The sequence below is a fragment of the Eumetopias jubatus genome, unplaced genomic scaffold, assembly GCF_037043125.1.
Source record: "Eumetopias jubatus isolate StellerSeaLion01/CBP00866 unplaced genomic scaffold, mEumJub1_p1.0 scaffold_12, whole genome shotgun sequence".
NCBI classification, from domain to species: Eukaryota; Metazoa; Chordata; class Mammalia; order Carnivora; family Otariidae; genus Eumetopias; species Eumetopias jubatus.
The window spans coordinates 9,335,733-9,362,202 of NW_028274818.1; the positions used below are offsets into that span (position 1 = coordinate 9,335,733).

The 26,470-nt window shown below is 44.6% G+C and overlaps 1 long non-coding RNA gene across 1 annotated transcript in view; it reads right to left on the minus strand.

Moving 5' to 3' along the window:
- LOC114210472 (uncharacterized) overlaps nucleotides 1-26,081 on the minus strand; it is an 87,245-nt gene extending 61,164 nt beyond the window's left edge. Inside the window, exons 1-4 of the long non-coding RNA XR_003609527.2 lie at nucleotides 26,033-26,081; nucleotides 7,727-7,887; nucleotides 6,937-7,111; nucleotides 6,319-6,443 (exon numbers count right to left, since the gene is read on the minus strand). This is a non-coding gene — a long non-coding RNA (uncharacterized LOC114210472). The remainder of the gene's footprint in view (nucleotides 1-6,318; nucleotides 6,444-6,936; nucleotides 7,112-7,726; nucleotides 7,888-26,032) is intronic.
- Nucleotides 26,082-26,470: the final 389 nt, after the last annotated feature.

Consider the following 26,470-nt stretch of genomic DNA (forward strand, 5'->3'; position numbering starts at 1 on the left):
AGACTTCTAGTCTCAGCTTTTCTACTATGTGTGTGATTTTAAGAAGTTATTTCATTGGTTGGGTCTCAGTTTCCCCAGCCATAACATGGGGTGGTTAGACTAGATTACCAAAGGCTACCTCAAATCTAACCTCCTGAAAGCAACAGTGGATGACATCCAGAAAGTAAGAGAACTCCTGCAAATCAAAAAACAAAAAACAAAGCAAAATGAAACAAGAAAGAACCCCAATAGAAAAATTGGCCAAGAATATGAACAGGCAACTTATAAAAGAAGAAACCCAAAAAAACCTAATAAGCATATAAAGAGGTGCTCATGCTCATTGTAATCAGAGAAATGCAAATTAAAACAATAGATGTCACTTTATACTTATTGTTAGATTGGCAAAAAAAGGAAAGCTGGATCACATCTCATTTGGCAGGGATGTGGGGCTGTGGGACCCTGGTGTGCTGCTGAAGGGGCCCACATGGGTACGGCCAGCCTGGAGAGCAATCTGGAACCACTTACGTCAAATTAAGTGTATGCCTCCCTATGACCTAGCAAGTCTGCTCAGGCCCATGTGTGTCTCCCACAGAAACGATCACATGGGTCTGTAATGGAACCCACATGAGGATATCCAGGGCAGCAGGCTAGATGAGTAAGTAGGTAAAATTTATAGAGTGCTACAGAATAGTTATAAGCAACTGACTAGATGTACATATGGCAACATGGATGGCTCTTAAAAATGATGCTGAGTGGGAAAAAAGGGGGGGCAAGCCCTCTATAATACTTAAAACCCTGAGAGCACACAAATCCTTACAGTGTCTCACAAGGCCCTAGATGATTTCCCTCGCCTCCCTCAACACTCCCTTTACCTCCCTGACATCCTCTTCCACCCCTGTCCCCAGTGCTCACTCTGGCCCAGCCTCGCCCGCCGCCCCGCTGTGTTAACACATGCAGGACAGTGATGCTGCAACAGGACCCTTGCCCTGGCTGCTTCTCCTGCCTGGAATGACAAGCCCTCAAAAGCCCCTCCCCTCCCCGCCCCCAAGCACACACACTGGGTCACCCTGACTCTGCTCTATTTCTACCTTAGATAATGATCAAGTGTAATACGTGAAAAGTAGTAAGTACTGTCTCCCCACTTCCACCTTCACCACGAGAACGTGAGCATGAATTTTTGCGTTTTATTTGTGGATGCCTCCCAAGGCCTAGGACAGAGCCTACCATAAAAGAGGCACTGAAGAAATTTTGGTTGGGGCGCCTGGGTGGCTCAGTCGTTACACGTCTGCCTTCGGCTCAGGTCATGGTCCCAGGGTCCAGGGATCGAGCCCCGCATCGGGCTCCCTGCTCAGCGGGAAGCCTGCTTCTCCCTCTCCCACTCCCCCTGCCTGTGTTCCTGCTCTTGCTACCTCTCTCTGTGAAATAAATAAATAAAATCTTTTAAAAAAAAAAAAAGAAAGAAATTTTGGTTGACAAATTGAATGACTACAACACCATACCACTTACACACATGGCAAATGCACTTTTAAACACGGGCCCTGGATGTCATCCCCTGAACAGTGAGTGAGCGTGAGGGGTATTACGTTTAAAAAGGGTATTACGTTTAAAAAGGGATGGGCATTAAGGAGGGCACGTGATGTGATGAGCACTGGGTGTTATATGCAACTAAAGAGTCATTGAACATTATATCAAAAACTAATGATGTACTATACCTTGGCTAATTGAATTTAAATAATATAAATAAATAAATAAATAAATAAATAAGGGAGGGGCCTAGCTTGGGAAAATGATGAGGAAAACTCCAATTATTGAGGAGCGTGCATCATTTAAGCTTGTGTACCTGAGTTGAACACAGGGAGGTGACAGGAAGGCAGTGTCTGTTCCTCCCCACCCACCCACCCATCAGTGCATCTGTTGGGAGCCCCCCTTCCTGCCAGGTCTTTGCCTGAAGAAGCAAGCAAAGCCCCAGCCCTGGGAAGGACCCTCTGCTCCATCTACACAGCTGCCCTCTCAGATTTCAAGGTGGCAACAGAGCTGAGGACACTTCATGGGTAACAACGCATACAACTCGCCCAGCAGGTCTGTTTCCTCAAAAGCAGGCCCCGCCCCGAGGAGGAGGGGACTGGGCTCCACCCAGAACAGTACCTTAATACTATGGCAGGACTTACAGCTCCCGAAGCCTTTCCTCAGCTTTGAAAGATATTACTTACTGGCCCATTGTATGGATACAAAAACGAACATTTAAAAAAGGTTAGTAGTTGCCCTATTTCATCTGGCTAGTACCCGGCAGCAGGTCTTTCTGATGCCATGTTTTGTGTTTTCCCTACCAATGTAGTCTGCCTCTCTGCACAAAGAAGACATCCATGTTAGGGAAATCGACCAAATTGATTCTCCCAGACTTGATTTTGCGTGATTCTGCCGTCAGCTCTTTCCTGTCGCTAACCACTCTTCATCTTTAGGATTCAGATTCAAAACCTGTGCACTTGATACAGGCTGTCTAAAAGCTCATGTTAGAAAATAAGGCCAAACAAATCATCTATTACTATTAAGACTTTAAAAGGATTATCTGTTCTTTGCAAGCAGCCAGACGGTGGAGAGAGCATGCTGGCAATCTGCTCGGGCAATTACAGTTCTGATCTTGCTGAGGGGTGAGGGGGGGACCCAGCGCAAATGCACGGCAATCGGAAGGCAATGCTGGGTGTTTGCCAAGGGTGCAGGCTAACTGGTTTCTTAAGCAGACCAATTGTTTAGGCCAAGAGATTAACACCTAAGAACAGTACAGTCTGGTAATATGACTTGGGGTCAACTAGGCTGCCAGTCCCTATACTCATTGAAGTGAATAGGGGCTCATTCCCAATCAGCACAGTGGATCAGAACAGGCCTGATCCTTTGATCTGGTCTCCCTCAGAAGGAATCCATGCCTGCTAGTTCTTCTTCACCTCGCTGAACTTGGCCTAGTGCGGGCTCCGCACGGTGGGAGCTCCGTAAACCTCTCTGATCTGCAGCCTCCCTGAGGCTGGGACGGGAACCACTTTGCAGGGAAACCCTGACACCGTGCAAAGTCTCCTACTAGGAAGCCTCCTCAGGATTACCAGGTTCCAGTGAAAACCCACTCAGGCGGCTCTTGTCCCAACCCCTCTCCCCCAACCCAACAAACAACAAGTAAAAAGAAATCACCATAATGATTAGTGTTATCCACACAGGAGCTGCACATTGTAAGCTTTGACCTTCTCATTTCCCCTCCAGTTAAAATCAGGATTGAATTCAGTGTGTAGTCCTTTATTAGAACCTAATACAATTCCTGGCACAAAGGAGGCCTTTGAAAAAATGGTAACTTCGGGGAAAGAATGAGCCTTCTTAGCAGCCCGGGGACAGAAACCTTCCCCTTCAGATGGGACTCGGACAACTAACGTGACCTGACACCCTCCAGCTTCACGACCTTACACAAGTCACTTCATCCCTCGAGGCTTCAATTTTGTCATTAATAAAAATAATAAAACCCATGGGGGCGCCGGGGTAGCTCAGCCGGTTAAGCGTCTGCCTTTGGCTCAGGTCATGACACCAAGGTCCTGGGATCAAGGCCCGTGTCTGCTCCCTGCTCAGCGGGGAGCCGGCCTCTCCCTCTCCCACTACTCCTCCCCCCACCCCAGCTCATGCTCTCTCTGTCTTTCTGTCTCTCTCAAATAAATAAATAAAATCTTTAAAAAAAATAAAATAAAGGCCATGGACAAGAGCTATCCCTTCCATCTCCAAATTTTGATGTTTGTGATCATGAGTTTGAGTACAAAAGAGCTCTACGAGCAGTGAATGTTGATTTCTCCAGACCTTACCAAGGGCTTTTGCACCATATTATTTAAGCTCAAAAGAAATAAAAAAAATTGTTTGGAGAATGGGACAGAACTCTGCCCTCAGACCTTGAAACCCACGTGGAGAGCCACCTAAGCAAACAATAACATTACGAGATACATTCTATGCACATAAAGATACATAAACTGTAGCTCCTAGAAGAGAAAACAAATCTCTCAGCCTGGAGATGCCAGGGGGTGCTTCAGCGAGGAAGAAACACCTGAGCTGGGATTTCAAGGATGGAAGTCACGGTAAGAATATTTCAAACAGAGGAAAACATGTGCAAAGTCCCCAAGAGAGGTAAGGGCATGACACACGGAAGGATCTGCAAGGGGAGAACACTGTAGCTACAGTATAGACAGAAGTATGTTGCAAAATAAAATGATGGGGACAGAAAAAAAGCCTGATCATGCAGGATCCTGAGGGCTATGGAAAGAGTTCTTGTATTTATCCTAAAAATGATAGTAAGTTGTTGAAGAGCTTTAAGCCAAAGGGAGATATGACCAAATGTGAATCTTTAAAAAAAAAAAAAAAAAAAGGACTCCGATAGGGGCACCTGGGTGGCTCAGTCGGTTAAGTGTCCGACTCTTGATTTCAGCTCAGCTCAGGATCTCAGGGTCGTGAGATAGAGCCCTGCGCAGGGCTCCATGCTGGGTGTGGAGCCTGTTTAAGATTCTCTCTTTCCAGGGCGCCTGGGTGGCTCAGTCCTTGAGCGTCTGCCTTCAGCTCAGGTCATGATCCCAAGGTCCTGGGATCCAGCCCCGCATCGGGCTCCCCGCTCCGCGGGAAGCCTGCTTCTCCCTCTCCCACTCCCCCTGCTTGTGTTCCCTCTCTCACTGTGTCTCTCTCTGTCAAATAAATAAATAAAATCTTAAAAAAAAGAAAAGATTCTCTCTGTCTCTCTCCCTCTGCCCCCACCCCCAGCCTCGCACACTCTCTCTCTCTCTCTCTCAAAAAACAAAACAAAACAAAACCACACTGGCTACGGCTGTGCAAAAAAACAAATTAGAAGGAAAACACAATGATATAGGGAGACAGCTGGGGGTTACTGGAGGAGGATCCTGGTTTGGTAGTAGTGGCTGTGGGAATGGAGAGAAGTGGCTGATCAGAGAGGCCCTTACGAGGTAGAGGCGGGGGAACTTGCAAAGGACTGGATAAGAGAGGGAGGGAGGGAGGGAAGGAGGTAGCAAGGGTGAATTCTAGGTCTTGACGTACACAACCAGCTGGACAATCTGGTCCTAGAGGGTATACGCTTAGAGGGCCAGAGCTGGGTTTGAGTACACGGAGAGGTACACGGCATCAGACTAGAGACGCCAGGGGGCAGCGGGTGGTATTGGGTGTGCTGCTCCAAGGCGTCTGAGCTGTAAATGCAGAGATAGGGTTCCTCAGGAAGTAGTCAGCCGAAGCCACAGTTATGTATGAGATCACCTGGAGAGTGTACAAGGAGAAGAGAAGCCGAAGCAAGCCAGCATTCAAATGGGTAAAAAAAAAAAAAGGATGAATCAGCAAGTGGCTGAGAAGAATAAGGAAGAAAAACAGGAAAATCTTTTCTCAGATGCTGACAAATTGTCTTTCATCAGCTCTGCTTTTAAAAAGAAAACTTGAAAAAGCAAACAAATTGCCACAGTCAAAGGGAACAATTAAAAATGAAGAAGCTCAAATATTCCATGTATATAATGATTATTCCTTGACTTACCAAGAACTGCCTCTATCAAAATTCTTACTTGTTAAGGTAGATTGTTTATTCCTTCATAAAGCTCACACCATGTTTCCCTTTAGGTAGACTATACTTCCCCTGACTTTGAGCTTGGCCGTATGACAATGGATGTGGGCAGATGTGATATATGCCATGTCCAAGCGGAATCTTGAAATATGCTTTACAGATTGGCTCCTGCTCTCTTGAGTTCCTTTCCTCCACTGTGAGAACAGCATGTCTCTTCAACTGGGATCCTGACATGAGAGGGTACAAAGAGCAGAACCCAATCCAGGGGTGCCCAGCAAAGGTACGGTTAATTCAGCCCTCCGATACCATGAGCTAGAAATAAACATTTGTGATTTTTAACCACCGAGCTTTGGGGGCTATTTGTGAGTGCAGCAAACCATGACTAAGCCACTTGTCCACAGTGAGAATTCTTTAAAACTAAATCTAATTATTTTTAACTCCAATAGAAAGCAAAGGTACTCTGTCTAGGACATAGTGCACACCGGGCACTAGTAAGCAATTTATAGACATTGTGTCATTTTAATCCTCACGACAATTATGTGCATGATTTTACATGAACAAAATGAGGCTCAGATAAGCTAAGTACATTCCCCACAATCACAAAACTAGCCAAGAATGGAAATGGCACAAAATATTCATCTGATTCCAAAAGCCAATGCATCCTCCACATCGCCATAGGAAAGAGTTTGCTAGAAATCAGACCCCGATCTCCTGCATGGGACACAAGGGAAAAGCAGGTGAACCACCAGTGCAGGCTCAGCTCTACTCACATCCGTGGGTCATTGTGCTGCTGTTGAGCAGGCCCAGGGGAAGGAAGCAGACGGAGGACCTCTGCAGCCCGGGATCTGAAATCTCACATTGCCACAAGCTCTGCCTCTCTCTCTCGTCAATGCTACTGCAGATCAGAACATGGAGGCTGTAAGGTGCAACTCAGTGCTCAAGTGAGATCACACTAAAAATTGAGAACAAGGTTGCCTTTCATCTCCATCCCTATAGCCATGTACCCCAGGTGACTTTTTTTTAAAATCTCACTATAATCAACCCCCATGAATTCAGCTTGGTTTTCCCATCTAATCCTTGGTGATGGACACGACATCTGCCTTTCTGAATCTTGAGACAAAATTAAACCTTTAACATGTCAAACACAAAAGATAGGCAAGATCTATTAATTACTTATCAGTGTCCGTTTGTCCGTTGAGGAGTTTTGTGCTCTGCCCGGAATTTATCACTGCCTTGTAGATACCCTGATGGGAGCTGGTGAAGGTGGTGACATGTAGTGGAAAAGCAGAGGCTTTGAAGTTAGACAAGCCTGGCTTTCAAACCTGCTCTGCTTCTTACTAGCTCTGTGACACTGGAACTTTGACTTTATCTCTCCAAACATCAGTTACCTTGGTGAAAAATGTGGATGCGAAAAGTGAATTCAGTGAGTTGTCTGGAGATCAAATGAGATGGAATGTTCACTTCTCCACTGTGGATCACTGGCCTCTGCCTTGAGCTTCAAAGAGACCCAGTGGCCAGGGTGAGAGCGCTGAGAGCAGCACTTCCGTCAGTGCTTCTTCTCCCCTGTAATGGCACACACAACACTGCATCATCACCATCACCCTCATCATCATTATCATCACCACCATCATCATCATCATCACCACCATAATCATCCCCATCACCATCATCACCACCACCATCACCACCATCACCACCACCACCATCATCATCATCACCACCACCATCACCACCACCATCATCATCACCACCATCACCACCATCATCATCATCACCACCACCACCATCATCACCATCATCATCATCACCACCATCATCACCATCATCATCATCACCATCATCATCACCATCACCATCATCATCACTACCACCACCATCCTCATCACCACCATCATCACCATCATCATTATCATCACCATCATCATCATCACCATCACCCTCATCATCATCATCACCATCACCAACATCATCATCATCACCAACATCATCATCATCACCACCATCATCACTACCACCACCACCATCATCACCACCATCACCATCATCATCATCATCATCATCATCATCACAGGCACCAACAGTATTTGACACCAAACGGTGAACACCCACTACAACATTTTACTAAGCTCCTTCCACACATTACCTCTAACTCTATAACCTTGAAGCAAAATAAATTACATTATACTCATTTTAGAGATCATCAAACTGGAAGGTGAAGTGGCTTGCCGAAAGAGTTGGTCTTCCTGATGCCTGGGCTAGTATCTTTCCCACTCACAGCACCACCTCCTGCTCCTGGCTGCTAAGCCATGTGTCTCTCTCCATGGTTTTCAATGAGACCTCTGGGGGAAAAAAATACATTTTCCTATCAGGACCACACAAACTCTCAAAAAAAGTATTAATTGAAAGGCTTGTACACCAAAACCTAAAAATCATTGCTGAGAGAAATTAAAGGAGATCTAATTACATGGAGAAACATTCTGTATTCATGAATTGGAAAGCTCCATATTGTTGAGATGGTCTCTGACATCCAAACAGATCAATAAACTCAACAACACAAAAAAATCCCAGCAGGCTTTTTACAGACATTGACAAGCTGATCTTAATATTTGCATAGACATGCAAAGAACCTAGAGCAGCCAAAACAATTTGGAACACAGTTGGAGGACTTATACTTCCTAATTGCAAAACTTATCATAAAACTACAGTAATCAAGACAGTGTGGTACTGACCATAAAGATAAACATATACATCAGTGCAATAAAATTGAGAGTCCAGAAATAATCCCTTATATTTATGGTCAGTTGATTTTCAACAAATGCAGCAAAACAATTCAAAGGGGAAAGGATAATCTTTTTAAAATATGGTGCTGGAACAACTGGATATCCGCATGCAAAAAAAAAAATAATTTATATCCCTACTCACACCATAGCTAAAAATTAACTCCAAATTAATTAAAGCCTAGATGTAAGAGCTCAGACTATAAAAGAATTAGGAGAAAATCTAAAATATCCTAAAATCTAAAGGAGAATATTTGTGACCTTGAATAGGCAAAGATTTCTTAGATAAGACACCAAAAGCATGATTCAAAAAAGAAAAAATTGACAAAGTGGACCTCAATTAAAACTACATCACACCCTCTAGAATCAAAAAGATAGATAGTAACAAACATTGGTGAGGATGTGGGGAAACTAGAACCTTCATAAATTTCTGATGGAAATGTACAATGGTGCAGCCACTTTGGAAAACAATTTGGCAGTTTCTTAAAAAGCTAACCATGAATTTACCATACAACCCAAGAAGTCCATTCCAAGCTCTTTCCTCAAGAGCCATGACAACATATGTCCACGCAAAAGCTTGTTCATGAGTACTCATAGCAGCATTATTTGTAATAGCCCAGAAGTAGAAGGGAGCCAAAGGTCAGTCCACTGATGTACAGATAAATAAAATGTAGCACATCCATACAATGTAACACCATTTAGCAATAAAACGAACAAAATACCCACAGGGGCTACAAGTTGGATGAACCTCAGAAATGTTATGTTTTAAGTGAAAAAAAAAGCCAGACACAAAAGAGCACACATTGTATGGCTCCATTCATTTGAAATGTCCAGAAAAGGCACAACTAGAGAGGCGGAATTCAGCTTTGCGGTTGCCTGGATCCGAGCTGGAACAGGGACGGACTGCAGACAGGCACACAGGATCTTTGTGGGGTGATGGAAATATTCTAAAACTGGATCGTGGTAATGCTTGCACAGCCTTGGAAATTTACTAAAATCCTCACTGGATTGTACACTTAGAATAGATAAAGTTTATGGCAAATAAGTTATACTTCAAAAAAATCTATTTTTAAGAGGTCTTAATTCTTGTGCAAACATCTCAGACAAGGTGGAGGAGGAAGCCTGGGTGGTCTGCCAGCCCAGCCTTCCCCACTTTCCGTTCTCCAGCAAGGACACGTGAGCCCCTCTCTTTCAGCGCCAAGAGCTATTTCACCAGGAGCCTGCAGCAGCTGTGTCCAACTCCTCCACCTTAGTGACTCTTAACAGCCCTGATTCAGGCCTCTGGCAGCAAAGCTCACCTTGCAGAAATACTGTAAGAGTTATAAATACTTTAGGTCCTTGGGGAGCCCTGTCAGTTCTCTGCTGTGGCACCAGTGACCTAGGGCAAGGAAAATTCTATTCCTAGGCACACTGCGTGTCCGTGAGCATGCTCTGTTAATACACGCTCTCTTTCATGGCATGGTTTGGACTCTGAAGACATCCACGCTCTCCTAAAAGCTAATTCCTACAAGCTAATTGTAGCCAATATCCCTGAAAAACAGGTGACGGCCCATAATTAAAACTGAAGCCCATTCACCATGTGGAGGAGCTGGGGGACCTGATTTTAGAGCAATTCCATCCTTCTCAACCTGGGCAGCATCATGAAGCCACCTGGTAAGCTTTTTAGAAATACTATACCTGGGCACCACCACCACCCAGCCCCTCCACTCCCACCCTGGCTACACACACACACACACACACACACACACACACACACACACACACACACGGATTTAACTGGCCTGGAATGTGGCCTGGGCATCGATATTTTTTTTAAGTTCTGCAGTGATTCTAACCACCAGTTTTAGATGGAGATGGTGTCAAAACAAGGTCTTTCACCAATAACACTCCAGCCTTAGAATGCACTTCTCCCTGAACAAGGGCCTTCTCCTTATCTAGTAAGAGCAGCAGCTACATAAAGCCAGCTGATAATAGACCCCAGGAAGTTGTCATTTGCCATGTAGATGCTGCCAATTTATCTCGGTTTATCCCAGATGAGTTCATGTTAAGTGTATTGATCTGGACGTCCTTAATCACGACACCCGGAAGAAAAGCTCAGGCTAATAACTGGTAGCAGAGAGGCTAAAAGAAAAAGATAGTCTGTATTATCAGTGTTCAAGAACTTTCCTCTATACCAGGGACCAAGAATGAAACCAATCAGGACCTAGTACAATAGTAACACAATATTAAATATTTAAGGCAATCGAGCATTAATCTTTGACCATGAGTGATCACGAGAATTTAGGACAGAGTTCCCTGCGAACTTGAGTGGACAAAAAAGCTTTGTGGATGAGGCAGAGTTCCAGCTGGGCCTTGCAAGATTGATAGAATTTTAATTGAGGAAATGAAGGGACAATAAAAAATCATCACCAATAACAATCATTGCATAGAGCCTCCCATAAAGCAGGCACTCCCAAGCGTCATTTGATTTAAACCTCAAAACCACCTTATAGTCCTCATTTTACAGATGAGGATATGTGGGCTTGAAGAGGTTTTAAAATGTGTCCACACTCCCAGTCCATAAGCAAGATTTGAACCCAGGTAACATGACTCCAGGATCCGGGCACCCAGGCCAAAGCAGAGAGACGGACAGGAATCCATCACTTGTGTGATACCAGGCGAGGAATCTGCTATGCCCGGAATCCACTTGTCACCGGGGCCCAGAGGAGAAAACTGCCCACATGGGACAAGGTCAGACCGTCTGCGTGGCTCTGACATGCCAGGACCAGAAAGGGGGGTACCCCAGATATTAAGCGAGCTGCAACAGAGAGCTGAATCCAAAACCAACTCAAATGGGATTTCCTTTTTTCAAAATGCAAGATAAGAGAAGCCCTGGAGAAGGTGAGCATGACTAGGGAAGCACAGGTCTGGAGATTCCCAAGGAGTGAGGTTTGGCCAGAGGCCATGGGAAAAGCTGAGAGCTGGGCTGGGAGAGGACTCACTAAACACGAGTCTGTGTTCTGCCTATCAGGGCCCCAACAGGACTGTGTGCAGTTCCCAGAGAGCTCAGGACAGTGAAGGCAAACAGCTGAGTGCTGAGCGCGCCTTCCTTGGCGGAACTACGTGATTCAAAATACCTACTTCTAAAGTAACCCACTGTTATGGGGTGCCCGGTATACGTTTTAACCCTGGGAGTGCCCCCCCCCCTTGTAGTATCTGTGAAAGGCACGCAGAATGCGAGATCCCGGCCTGCAAGGAACAAATGCTGGTTGGAGAGAGAAGGAACACACACGTAGAGAGAGTGATCACCACACATCATCGGATCCCAATTAACAGAAGCCTCGGAAGAAAGAAAGAAAAAAGGAAGCAAGCAAGCAAGGAAATGAGGGAGAGAGAGAAAGAGAGGGAGGGGGAGAAGGAGGGAAGGAGGGGGAGAGAAAGAGAGGGAGGGGGAGGGAGGGAGGGAGAAGGAAAAGGAGGGAGGGGGAGAGAAAGGGAGGGAGAGAGGGGGAGAAAGAGGGAGGGAGGAAGAGAGAAGGGAGAGGGAAAGAAGGGAAGAAAAGAAAGAAGAGAAGGAGAGAGAAACCCAACTTCACATAAGACATTCATCCAGGGTGGTGGTCATCAAAGTGTGAACCCTGTACCATCCGCAACAGGGTCCCCCAAGGGGCCTTGTCACAGGACAAACGCTTTGAAGTGAGACTTCAGAGCTGGAGCCATCAGAGGAATTCCCCAGAGGACTCTTGGGCAGTCTGAAGTCTGAGGACTACTGGTGTGCGCACTGCCGGGGGTCAGTCCGCACGCTCGGCCCCTGCACCTGCCGCTCCATCTCCAGCTACGAACTGAACAAGACAATCTCGTGTTCAGAATGGTGAGCCCGAAGCTAGGCAAAGTCTTGAGCCATCAGATAAGGGTGAAATTACATTCACAGGAAAGCATGGTCTTTGGAGTGAGGCAGATTCTAACTCAAATCTCACTTCCACTTCTTCCCAGCCACGAAATTTCAGGCACATTACTTAAACCCGCTAGCGTCCGGTGTCTCATCTGTAAAATCCTCAAGAGACTGTTGACCATGATCATCAGGCAGGACCCGCTTCTGCCTCACAGCTGCCTTTCATTTGCTGACTTTGAAGCCTGGTCATCTTAGAAGAATTCTTCAAGGGCTAACCCTAGTTAGACATCAAAAATGTAAGGCCCTTAAGGATTTCATCTGTTTGATCTTACTCATTGCTTAGAACATTCTGCTGACACCATGGCCTCCAAGCCTTCCCACATGCACTTCTATCAGAAATACACACACACACACACACACACACACACATCCCTCTACACCCTCTTTATTCCTGTGGGCTCAAATGCATCCTTCAATGTCCTGCTCAAGCATCACCTCTACTTCAAAATTTTCCCGGACCCCACACCCCTGCCCCACCTCAACCATACCCACTGCCTATGACTGCTCACAGAACCTGAATCTGAACGAGCTCCACAGGTCTGATCTCACCACATTATGACTGGCCTTCTGCTGTCTCTCCCCACGGGATGATGGACTCCCCAAGGAGAAATACTTACTGATCTCTGTAACCCCAGCATTTAATATCATGCCAACTATGTAGAAGCACTCTGTAATTTGTTGGGTTCATATATTCCATATGTAAAATACGAAATTATGAAACTGATTTTTTAAAGTGTTACAACTTACTACTCATACCATAGTTTTCAAAAGCCAGTTTAAGTCAGGGAAAAAATAATCACACCAGTTTTGTGTGTTGGGATTTTAAAATATCTGAATCACAATTGCTCAGCTTGATCAAAGGAAGATTTTCCACCATCGAAAATATTAACAAGACTGTCTCTGACTCTGAAGGCAACTCCTGTCAATGCAGCAAGCACTGATCAAGTATAAACACTAAGCTAGGCCCTGTTATTTGTAATTCTACAAAAACAATCCTTCCAAAATCATAGATGGAACCTCCAAAGGTGCTGACCTCCTGGGCGGCTGATGGGCTCTCCCCCGGACCATCTCCGGGTGGCAGCCTTTTTACCAGAGTTCTGATATAAGCAGCAAAAGCCACATTCCTGTACCTGGGCATGACCCAAGCTTACCCTGCTGTCCAAATCGTCCCCTTTATGAATCACTGTCCATGATCTTTTCCTGCCATTTCTTCTGCCTGAGTTTACCTTTTCCATTCAAACCATTAGTGGCCACTTTCAAAATTCTCCTCAAATAATAGCTACCATTTCCTGAGTGGATCCATGTGCTAAGCACCCCATTAGAGATTTTATGTACAAGCTCCCACTTTAAATCCCAACAACACTATGATACAGGTACTATAAGTATGCAAGTCACTTAGTAAGTGATGGAGCCAGGGGCGCCTGGGTGGCTCAGTTGGTTAAGCGTCTGCTTTCAAGTCATGATCCCAGGGTCCTGGGATCGAGCCCTGCATGGGGCTCCCTGCTCAGCATGGAGTCTACTTCTCCCTCTCCCTCTGCTTCTTCCCCTGCTTATGCTCTCTCGCTTGTGTTCTCTCCCTCAAATAAATAAAATCTTTAAAAATAAAATAAGTGATGGAGCCAAATATGACTCCAAACCCCAAGCTCTGAACCACAGAGGCACACATACCTTCAGGAGCTCATTAAATATTCACATATTACCCTGTGGATGAGGTATTAGTCCATTTTACAGATGAGGAAACCAAGGCTCAAATGGATGAATTCCAAATTATAGAAGCCCCTCCAGCGACTTAGCCACCTCAGCTCTCGGCTGGCAGCCATCTTGCCAACACAGACAAAACTGTAGCCAGCTGAGATGAGAGGTGGCTGGAGATACAATCAAGCCTCGCTAACAGATCCATGGTCTTTTCAGTCCCAGGAGGCATGAAACTGTGATTTTTACTTTAGTTAGTGTGACTTCTCTACTTTTAACTCTACTTGCAAACAACCCAAGCAGTCCTATCCCATCCAAGAATGAACAGCACAGGTGAGACCATGAAGTAACGTGGTTGGCTTTTTAAAAACTTACATGCCGGGTGCCTGGGTGGCTCAGATGGTTAAGCGTCTGTCTTCATCTCAGGTCATGATCCCAGGGTCCTGGGATCGAGCCCCACATCGGGCTCCTGGCTCAGCAAGGAGCCTGCTTCTCCCTCTGCCTCTCTCCCTGCTCATGCTTTCTCTCTCTCTCTCTCTCTCTCTCTCTGTATCTCAAATGAATAAATAAAATCTTTAAAAAAAAACTCACATGCCAAAGTATATTCATCCAAATGGACCAATTCCTTTCAAAAGAGTCATCTCAGGGGAAAGGAAGTTGCCAATAAATAGGCAACCAAAGGGGAGGAGATTGACGTACTTACAAATTGCAAATATGTGTAATTACAGTATTAACCAAGCACTGAACAGTATTTTGGAAAGAGCAAAGTACATCATTCTGCAAGTGCAGTTGCTCCAAGGGACAGGAAGTAGCTCAAGGGACAGGAAGGAAAAGTATTTGCTCCTAGTCCCATCCACACCGCAAGCTGTTGTTCTCTCAGCACACGGGCAGCTCATTCTGGACATTAGTGAGTAATCGGCTTCCTACCTGGGAACTAACAGCCTTTAAACCAGCAGATAAAATCCCAATTCTCAGCAAAATGAGGACCCAAATCCCCAGGCAAGTCATATGCCAGAGTCTACCTTTGGCCTCAGATTTTCCCATTCCCCGCCACGACTGGGCTGAGACGCACTAGACCCTCTCCTGGGACCAGGTCAACAGTTCAGCTAAGGCAGCACATTTCCATACCCAGTTCCCGACCCATGCCCAGCACTGCCGCCCAGATTATGACATCAGTGGAAGTGAGTCATAAGACCACGCTTACTCACCACAAGCCATGAAATGGGGGGAAATTGCAAAAAAATTCTCCCTTTAGAGCTTTGCTATTTCTCCTCCTGTGAACAAATTGATATTTGTGATCATTATGTAACCATGGAAGGATCACATTAGCAGGTTTGGTCTTTATCTCATTTGCTCACTAAAATATAGACTGAAATGGGGGCGCCTGGGTGGCTCAGTTGTTTAAGCGACTGCCTTCGGCTCAGGTCATGATCCTGGAGTCCCGGGATCGAGTCCCACATCGGGCTCCCTGCTCAGCGCGGAGTCTGCTTCTCCCTCTGACCCTCCTCCCTCTCGTGCTCTCTATCTCTCATTCTCTCTCTCTCAAATAAATAAATAAAATCTTTAAAAAATAAAAATAAAATATAGACTGAAATGTATGGAAGGAGGCTGATGTGACTTTGGGACAATTTACCTAAACCCTCTGGCCTCAGCCTCTTTATCTATAAAATAAGGTAACAGTAACATCTTCATCACAAGGACGTGATGATGATTAAATGAGAAAATATGCTTTGTTGTCAGAAATAATAAAACTATGAACTGTTCCATGAAAATGATTCTCAGTCTTGCTGACTTTAATTCTTTACATTGGTTTGGATATTATATATGCATCATTCTCAATCATAATAGAAGGTTTAAGAAGATACTTAGATATATAAAATGGTCTGTTTTCCAAATTGTCCACTTTGTTTGAAATAGATTTTTTTTTGGTTATTTGCTTTTTTTTATGGAAAATCAGTTGACTTACAATGTTATATTAGTCTCAGGTGTATAATGTAGTGATTTGACAATTCTGTACATTTCCCAGGGCTCACCACAATAAATGTAGTCACCATCTGCCAAGTTGGTCTCTCTTGACAATCTTGGCTAGAATATTAAAGATTAGTCACCTTCGCCTGTGTAATGAGTCGCCTGATTCTACCACCCTGTTTTGGTGAACTCCATAAAGTGGAATCCAGAATCTTTCGACCATTAATTCTCAATCTGAATTTCTAATTCTCAGACTCAAGCTCCACACAAAATTTCCAAACCTTAGCTATCCATAGCACAAGAGGTATTTCTGATCTGATCCCCTTTTAAAAAGAGACTCCCATTCATTTTGCATTGTAGAAATCAAGATTCCCGCATCCCCGAGTTTCTAATGAACAACAGGCAAAGGCATCAGACCCAGGTTATAAGAGGGCTCAATTAGAAGGAACGAGAGTGTAAGAATTGAGGACCAAAGGAACAAGTCACTAGAGTACTTACACAAAAATACCAAATCTATTCCTTCTAAAATAGATGAAAAAAATTTTGAGTATATGTGAATCCAATGCTCTCCAGTGAAAAAGATGCCAAAGTAATCCCTTCAGATTCCATGTGGGAAGGTGTCAGTGTGAATAAGTCAGAGGTTGGGTAAAAGGGGACCTAAATAAAAGTTACAAAGTGATATACAAGCTAACAGATGGTGGCACCTAGGATCTCCTTTATTTCTGAGTTTCCCATTTGGGATGTCGGTACCTACAGGTGGAAGAAGAACCGGACAGCTCCTGTAGCACCTACTCAAGAAAGACAGCTGGCAGTGGGTATCTTTTCCCACCCCCAACCCCTGGATTGGAGGAGCATTGCCTTTTGATGGAGATGGTTCCCACCTGCGTATTGGCTAGCTCATCACTGGACTGAGGGAAAAAGGTGGATGAGAAAGATGAGCAGAAGCAGCTAGGAAGAGATTTTTAATAAGACTACTGAACTGCTCTCTTTGCCAGATTCCATACCAAGCAGATAATCAGCAACAAATTTAATTTCCCTCGGTCTTCTCTAATGAAGATATGCCATCTTCTAAACCAAACATCTCTATATAAAATACCCATGAGACAAGCAAAAAGAGGAACAGAAAAAGTTAATAGACTTTGCCCTCAAAAACTAAGTCAAGGGGTGCCTGGGTGCCTCAGTTGGTTAAGTGTCTGCCTTCGGCTCAGGTCGTGATCCCAGAGCTGGGATCCAGCCCCGCATCAGGCTCTTTGCTCAGCGGGGAGTCTGCTTGCCCCTCTCCCTCTGCCTCTCCCCACTGCTCATGCTCTCTCTCACTCTCTCAAAAATAAATAAATAAAATCTTAAAAAGGAGACTCACTCTTCTTTCCTTTCTGAGTCTCCTGGACACTGTCCATATCTATACTCTCTACATCTTCAATAAACTCTATTCTCACTTCCTCTTAGCTTGTGTTTGATTTCTTTTTTTTTTTAAGATTTTATTTATTTATTTGACAAAGAGAGCACAAGCAGGGGGAGCAGCAGAGGGAGAGGCAGGCTCCCCACTGAGTAGGGAGCCCGATGTGGGGCTCGATCCCAAGACTCTGGAATCATGACCTGAGCCAAAGGCAGACACTTAACCAACTGAACCACCCAGGTGCCCCTTGTGTTTGAAGCCAAGGACCCTCTTTGGCTGGTCCTGTGGGATCCCACTCCGGGTCCTTGGACCCAGCCAGCCTGCATCAAAAATGTGGACTGTAAGGGCTCCTGGGTGGCTTGGTCGGTTAAGCATCCGACTCTTGATTTCGGCTCAGGTCATGATCTCAGGGCGATGAGATGGAGCCCTATGTCATGCTCCATGCACAATGGGGGAGTCTGCTTGAGATTCTCTATCTCCTACTCCTTCTGCCTCTCCCCGCCCCCATACACTGTGTCTCTCAAAATAAAATAAAAATCGAAAAAAAAAAAAAACCAAAAGTGCGGACTGCAGTACCACTCAGACTGCAGGCCAGGAATGGCTGCTGATGCACACACTGTTCTGGTCAACAGAGGGAAGAGTGCAGAAATTGAGAGAATGCGTTTAGAAACTTCCATAGCAATTTCACACAGTCACCTATGTCTGTTGAATCTAATAACAAAAATTAGGTGTCCTATCTCTTAAAAAAAAATCTTCAAAAAACAAAACCTAAGTCAAGACACATACATAAAAACAAAAACAAGATCAAAACCAAAAACCAAAAAAACATAATATAAAGTAGAAAACAGGGGTGCCTGGGTACCTCAGTCAGTTGAGCGTCTACCTTCGGCTCAGGTCATGATCCCAGGGTCCTGGGATCAAGCCCCGCTTCAGACTCCTTATTCAGTGGGGAGTCTGTTTCTCCCTCTCCCTCTGCCGCTACCCCCTGCTTGTGCCCCCGGCCAATAAACAAATAAAATCTTAATACATAAATAGAGTAGAAAACATGAACTGCCCTGAGAGGGGTACATATGAAGTACCATACTCTTGTGAGTTCAGAGAAGATTCAAATTATTCCAGGTAGAAGGGGTCAAGAAAAGCTTTACAGAGAAAAGAAGATTTCGGATGAGCTTTGAAGGCTGGATAAGATCTCAACCTGAAGGATGGAAGAAAAGTGCATCCAGCTGGAAAGACGGCCTAACCAATGGATCTGAGGAGGCAAACACAGAAAACAAGACATTTTTCAGTCTGGCTGAAAAACAGGCTGCAAGTCATATAACACAGAGGGGAGAAAAGTTGGAAAATAAGCTATAACTATTTCATAGATGGCCTTCAATAGGAATTTGGAATTTATGTTGTAAATAATGAAAAGCCACTGAAGGTTTCTGAGCTCAGGAGTGGCATGGTGAGACTTCAGAAGGTATAGATTAGAGGAAAATGCAACCAGAGGCAAGAAGACAAGTCAGGATAGAAATATGATGGTGTAGGTAAAAAAACAAAGACCCGGGGTTCCAGAGAGGGAATGAAGAGGAAGGGGTAGATAAATGTTAGGGTCAACAGGATTTGGTCATTGGTGGTCATGTGGGACAAGGACATCAAAGATCATCCTGAAGTGTGTATTCTGGGTATCTGAGAAGACAGTCATATTATCAACAGGAACCAAACTTAGGGATGACAAAGCTGTGGAACGCCTAAATGCTTATGTTTGGCTGTCAGCCGACGATGTGGGGCTGGTGCCAGGAAGACAGAAAGGGGAAAACCGAAAGGTCTCATGCTGTTCTGTTACTCCATCTCCCTGCGATATTTGCCGTTGTTGGCCCCTCTCCCCTTGAAATTCTCCTTTTGGGTTTCTGGACAATACTTTTTCCTTGTTTTCCTCCCTTCCTCTACGGCAACTCCAACCTAGGCTCCAAGAGCTCTTCTGCTACTTGTCCCACGAGCATTTTCCGCAGAGCTCCAGACTTCGTCCTTTCTCATTCTACATCCTGCCCTGAAAGGTTTGTCCACCTGTTGCTTCAGTTCACCTCCATGCAGATGGCTCCTGTAGAAGACAGCGGTGGGGGGCACAGGCTCTGAAGTCAGCCTGGGCTCAAATCCCAGCCTCACCCCTTGCTGGACACGTCATGTTGGACAAGTCACATATCTTGATCTTCCTCATGCATTAAAAGGTGGTGAGAGGCTTGTGATGAGGATCTAAGGTGAGGATTAATACAGAATCTGGCACATTCTGTATTATTGTGCCAGATTCTATATTATCTGTATTCAGAAAATACAGAATACAGATCATACACAATCTGGCACAGATAATTACCACTTACTGGGGACTTATTATTCAGACAAGTTCTCAGTAAATGGTAACTATTATTAACCAAATTTGTAACTGGAAATCTAGTCTCTCTCCTGACGGCCAGCTCCATACAGTCAGCTGTCAGATGAGCAGGATTCCCAGAAGTCCCAAAGCAAACTCACCATTTTCTCACCTCCCACAACCCTTTGTTACAAACAGTCATCCAATCATCCAGATTAGAAGCCTAATATTAGGGATGTGTCCCATCTCTCTCCCACCCCCTGCCCCCGACATCCATTTCTTACCAAATCCTATAAGATAGAATTCCAAATGACTCAAAAAGGCATAAAACACCCATTGTTATCTCGCCCCCACTCCCTGCCCAAGCTCATTTCCCACTACTCCCTCTCCTGCCTCGTATACTTACATGTTCTGCCCCAGGTTCATACAAAGGTACTTAACCACCAAGTAATCTAATAAAAACGTCTTTACCCATTTCTTTCCTCTGCCTGGAACGTCCTTCTTCCAAACTCCCATGCCCAATTGGGATAATTCATATTTGCCTTTAAATACTCAGCTTGTCACCTCCCTGTGAAGCCTTCCCTGGCTCTCACGAACGATGCCTTCCTCCTGCTTCTATAACAAAGTGTGCACCCCTGTTGTGCTACTTACCACCCTGGGATTTTGACTTGCTTGTCTCTCTTCTCTAGTAAATTGTAAGGAGCTTACAGGCAAAAACTGTTATCTTATTCATTGCTTAACTCCCTCCTCCCTGATTTAGCACAGTACACGGCACATAGAAGGTCCTTAAATGATTTCATATATAAATGAGTAACTGAATAATCTGACAAAACGAGATAATCCTATGTGCTTCATGTCCCCCCCCTTTTTGTCCAGATGGTTAATCATAAAATTCATGTAGTTTGCCTTCAAGTTTTTCTGGTTTAGTCCATGCCTCTATAACAATAACCAATAGTTTTCTATCCTGTTATTCAAGATATATATTTTAAAGCTAATGGGTGGTTTTTATTTTCTTCTTGGTGATTTTCTGCATTTTCCAGATGTTGGTGATCTCTTCGATCTGTACCAGATCAGTTACCTGACAAAAATTAGGAAATTTAAAGGAAGGCCTGAAAGAAGTTTAAGTCCGCAAATATGATTAGACTCCCTTTAATTCAAATAGTTGAGTAATGTCGTGCCTAAAGATTAGCATTCAGAATGCCAAATTGCCATTGTATTGGGTGTTGGGCATTGGGAGGAGGGGCATATAGTTAATTCCAGGTGACAAGATGTTAAGAGGAAAAAAAACAGAATATTTTTAAAGCACATCCTCCTAATTCAAAGATGACAGGTCCTACTAATAAGGGGATGAAAATAAGAAAGCCATTTCCCAGTTATCACAGTGAACCTACAAGACCAATCTGGATGCCTGTTGGCAGCCTCTGTTTATAGAGGTTCTTGTGGTTTTTCTGCAGCTTCATGGGGTCAACCTCTCTACCCTCTTGTTGCCCTTGCCTTGACCTTCAGGAATCGCCTGCTGGAAAGCATTTTATCCTGCCATCATCTTCCCAGGTTCCTGCCCCCGACCCACCCCCAACAGACACCTTGACTCTGGGCCTAATCAGTCTCCCCCAGTGTCTGAATGGACAGCCCATCTGTATGCTGGGCTTCCTCTAGCATTCTGGAGCTGACATTGTACTCCAGAGTCCTAGACTTTTTGATGAAAAGTTCTCTTCCAGGTTGAGAGAATGAATCACAGAGAAGGAAAACCCTGAAGAACCGGCGGCTCAAAGATCTGTGACTTAGACAATGCTGCCACCCATCGGCCAAAAATAAAAGTACTCCTGGTCTTTTCACGGAGTCTGGAGTGATCTAATGGGACATCTCATGTGGCTTTGGAATGGGCAGTAGCTGCATTGTTATTACCATTATTGCTGGTGCTCCAACAATAAGTTTTTTATATCTATAACATAAGCACAATTACAGCAGGCCTACGAGTCAGAGCTGCAGCAGAAATTGAGGTTCTGGGAACGCTGAGCAGGAAATCAGTTCAGACTTTAAAAAAGGGAGTAAAGGGGGAGAAAGGTCGGACAAAGTGCCCTGATGAGAAAAATAGACGGAGAAAGAGGCAGGTAACCCCGGCGGACTTCCAGACACCACACACTGACTGACTGAAGTACATTCACATAAGGAATCTAATTTAATCCCCACTAAAACTGCAAGACTAGCATTTTGTGCCGCTAGAGCGGGTAAAGGCCAACAAAGCTACAGATTTGCAAAAGCTCACAGGTCAGACAGAGCAGAGCTGGTTTGAACTCAGTTCGGTCTGTCCCATTTCCAAAGTCCCTCCTGATTACATCAGACCAAAACCACCTGTTCTCACTGCTCAAATTATTCAGGGCAGACTCTGAGTCTACAGGATTGTTTTCTTGTTTTAATCACAGTCTCCTGCTGGGGTGTTAAGTAAAGTCAATGTTTTCAGTTTAAAGGTTAAATGTCCAACAGAGGAATGCACACTCTGGGAAATCTGGTGCCATGGATTCTCTGTATCCAGAGGGGCTCTTCCCCTCCTTTCCTGTGCCATTTCTCTCTCCCCTATAAAATCCTCTGCCTCGCTACAGATACATTAACAGTTTAAATCTTCGCTATCCAATTCAATGGTCACTAGCCACAAGTGGAGACTGAGCATTTGAAATGTGGCTGGTCCAAATTGATACATACTAGAGGGGTAAAATACACCAGATTCCTAAGACTTCATACAGAAGTAAAAAATATAAAATATCTCACTGAAGATTTTTATATTGATTACACGGTAACATGATAATATTTTTGATCTATCAGGTTAAATAGTTATTGTTAAAGTTAATTTCATCTGTTTTACTTTTTGATGGGGCTACTAGAAAATTTTAAATTACCTATGTGGAACCTCAGACATTTCTATTGGCTAGTACTCATTTAAAGACATGCAAACACGCTTTTGTAAATAAAGACATTTCATACATTAATTAGTACAAGATAAGGGCATGAAACCAAAATCTACTTTTTCCTCAGCTGATAGAAAACTGCCACCTGATGTTCAATTAAGATAGCTATAATTATTAACCAGCAGTTTCACGTTGTGCAGAAACTAATGAAGCCTGATTTTTTCTGTTTGTGTGTCTTACGGGTGACTGACTTGTTCACTAATTATCCCAAAGTTTTCACCCTTCAGATTACATTAATAACAGTGTAATTTAGATATTAGAAGAAGCCTATCACACTCAACAGAGAACTTCACGTTTCTTACATTAAGGAATGTAGGGTCTGTTATCGCTCCACTCAGAGCTGTGTTCCTAAGGCTGTGGAATCTTCCCATCCCTACTGAGTTCAAAACCTTTAAAGTAGAGGGAAATCTCACCATGAGCAAGACTGGTCATACCTTAAGGTACCTGAGGCTCCTTCCAGGCTAAGTAGAGTTTCTTGGCAGGTTTTTCTTATCTCATCAAAAACAACCCGGGAAAGAACGGCCTTAGAGAAAGCTACAAGCCAATGAACTCCTAAAAATAAGACACATTCAAAGTTCCTAGCCAAGAATTTATAGGACCGGTTTAGTCAATGGCTCCCCAGGACGACAAACCACTGGTCCAAAACAGAAGTTACCTCCCCTGCAGGGCCCTCAGAACGACAGTCACTTGGGACTAGGACACATCAGCAAGGGTCAGGGCGAACGGGAATGCTCCCTGCCTGCTCAAGAATTTTGACAAGGCTCCTCCCGCCTTGGAGCCAGACTCTATGTCCATGGTGATGCTGAGCTTCCAGACAGGAGACTGGACAAATAGATTTCTCAAGTTCACCTTCAAAACCAGACTCTGATCCTCCACCCTCCACAGAAAGGAACACACCCAACAAGTTAAATTGAAATAAAAAAAATAACCTTGGCCCGAGGTCTCCTAGGAGCCCATTTGAACAGTGCACAATGCAAACTCAACAGATATCTTCTGCCAGCTCCCCTCAATTTTCTCTGCTATGTGTGATATTTTCCATGGATGAGACCAGAGATGTTGGTTGTAAATGATTGTCAGATGTTTAAACAATGTTGTTGCTGAAACATGATAATTTCCAGAAGCCCCTTTTCCAAACACAGTATCTCTTGGTAAGACCCACCACAAAGAAAATGAGTTGTACAGGAAGAATGGCAGAAGATCTGGAAATTAACCAGGAAACTGGACCATAGCATGCCTCAAACAAAACAAAAAATCATTAATAGGAAACAGGCCAGCTTTTAAGGGTCATGGAAAGAATATACACTGGGTTCTCAGCAACTGGCTATGTTTCAAAGTCAGTAACCTCCAACTTGTCAGGGAGGATTGTGGTTAATGCTGCAAAAGACATGTGCTGAAAGGTTTCTAGTTGCCCTTAAATTCCTGAATTTCTACTCAGGATATCATACCACACATGTGTAAAACAGAAAAGTCTGGTAAGTTTTAAATGGTTCCTTCTGTAAGTAAACCCAATATATAAAATCTTAACTTATAAAATCAATATATTAGGAGGTAATCACATATCAAAAAAAGATAAACTTCAAACTATTTTTAAGTAAAATTTTTCCTACTCATATTAGGTTGAATCGCACAAAACTGCCAAGTTTTGACTGTTTTGACCAAATAAAGCCGAAATCCTGGCAATCTCATGTGGTTCAATGCATCCATTTCATTAACAACACAGGTACTAGAAAAATGTAAAGAGAGAACTAGGAATCCCTACTAATTTCAAAGTAACAGAAATGGAGATTTTTTTTTAAGTAGTTCCTAAATAACAATCCAAAGTCAACAGGAAAATATTTTGTTCAACATTTTCAATTTTGGTCTACAAAGTTTTTCAGGAACATACCTATAGCCTGTTTTAATCTGAGTATTACAGGATGTAGTTGGTGATTACTAAGAACCTTGGTAATGAATTTGGCAATGCCTAAAATAATAGTAATAAACTCCACACTTATATATTTTCACATCCAAATTTCAAACTATCTTTGAGATCAGTCTACTAAGCCACGTCCCTAAATCCTTTGTGAAAATGAAACAAAGATGGAAGAGAGAGAGGAAAAAAAAGAAGATGGACTCATTTGGATTAACAGAATTTACACAACTGAATAAGGGTTGCTTTCAAAGACATCCCCATGGGGAGCTATCTATCTACTTCTAGGTGGCACTACCACATTGCTCAGAATGTTTGTGGAATTAGTCTCGGAACTGCCTTCAAAACCATGTAAGAAAGCCAGTATATTACTTAATAGTCCTATTTCTCCTCCCTTTTAAATTCCAAACTTGGGCCAACGTCTATGAACCTGCTTATTTCACAAACTTAGATCCAAATGCTTTGGGATATTTGCTAAATACATACATAATTTATACAAACCCATAGAGCGCACAACACCAAGAGTGAACCCTAAGGTAAATTACGGACTTTGGATGATGATGTAATGTCAATCCACTGTAACAAATGTACCACCCTGGTGAAGAAGGTTGCTAATGGGGAGGCTATGCATGGGTGAAGGCAGGGGGCACATGGGAAATCTCTGCACCTGAATTTTGCTGTGAACCCAAAGCTGCTCTAAAAAAAATTCTTAATTTTAAAAAAATTACATAAAAATAAAATTAAAAACCACTCTTGGGAAGGGACATTTGTCTACATTGAGGATATCCAAGAATGCCCGGCACATGCTTCCCCTTTGTCCCCTTCTCCCCCCTCTTCTCCATCATCAGTTCCCTCCACCCCCTGAGAGGAAGAACCAGGTGTGTTATCTATAAACCAAGGCGGTTAGGAATGAGCGGCGGTGGAAGGTCCCTGGGGGTGGCCAGCCCCAGGCCCACCGAGTGGCTTCGGTATATCCCTTTACTCTTTCCGCGTCCGCTGATGCATCTGAAGGCTGCAGAGTGTGGCCGGGACTCGAGAGGTGCGCTCTCCCCGAGACGAGAAACGCGCCGTGCGCGCGCCAATAACCAGACAGACGTGTAGCAAGCATCAGAGTAACAAGCAGGGAACGCGTTTTGCTCGCGGAAAACGGAGGGAAGTGTGAAGAGAGCTGACCGCCAACGTTTCCAGAGTTTCCTTAAACAATTACAAGGACCCATGAGTTACAAGTATTTCTCAGGCCCACGCCAAGGCAAGTGGATGTTCGCTTTAAGGCTGACAAATAGGAAGTACTTCAAGGATAAAGGCTAAGAGGTAGAGCTCCCCTCGCGGACCCAGAGAGGCGACGGAGGCCATCGCCTCCCCTCGTCTGGAAAGCGTGAAGGACTTGGCGTCTTGGGACCGGGGTCCAAGGCGCGGGGCTCAGCGCGCTCCCCGCTAGCGAGTCCGCCCCGAGCGGAGCCGCCGCGGCCGCAGCCACCGCGATGCCCCTCTGAGCGCTTACCTGCGCGGCCTCCGCGTCCCTTTTATAGACGCACCAAGAGGCCGTCCAATGAGCTCAGCGCTCTCTGACGCGCTCTCCGTGCCCCGCCAATCAGGCGCTGCTATGTAGAGCCCGAAGCTGAATGGTCAGACTCCCGGGGGGCGGGGTTGGGGGAAAACAGAGGCGGGATGCTGGTGGGAACGCTCTTCTCTCGCCCGGAGACACGCGGCTTAGTGAGGAATGCCCGGACTTCCAGTTGGCGGAGGGCCCCTCAGCCAGGGGTTCGTGTGGGGCGCGGAGAGCGGTTTCTGGGGAACCCAAGCACCTGAGAGCCCCCCCCGGATGGGTGCTGGGATATGGGAAGGGCCCACGGAGGCCACTCCTGGCTGAGGTCGTATACTGCCAGCATGTCAGGAGCCGGCCGCTGGAGGTGCCCGGTTCACCAAGTCTAGGGCTTGT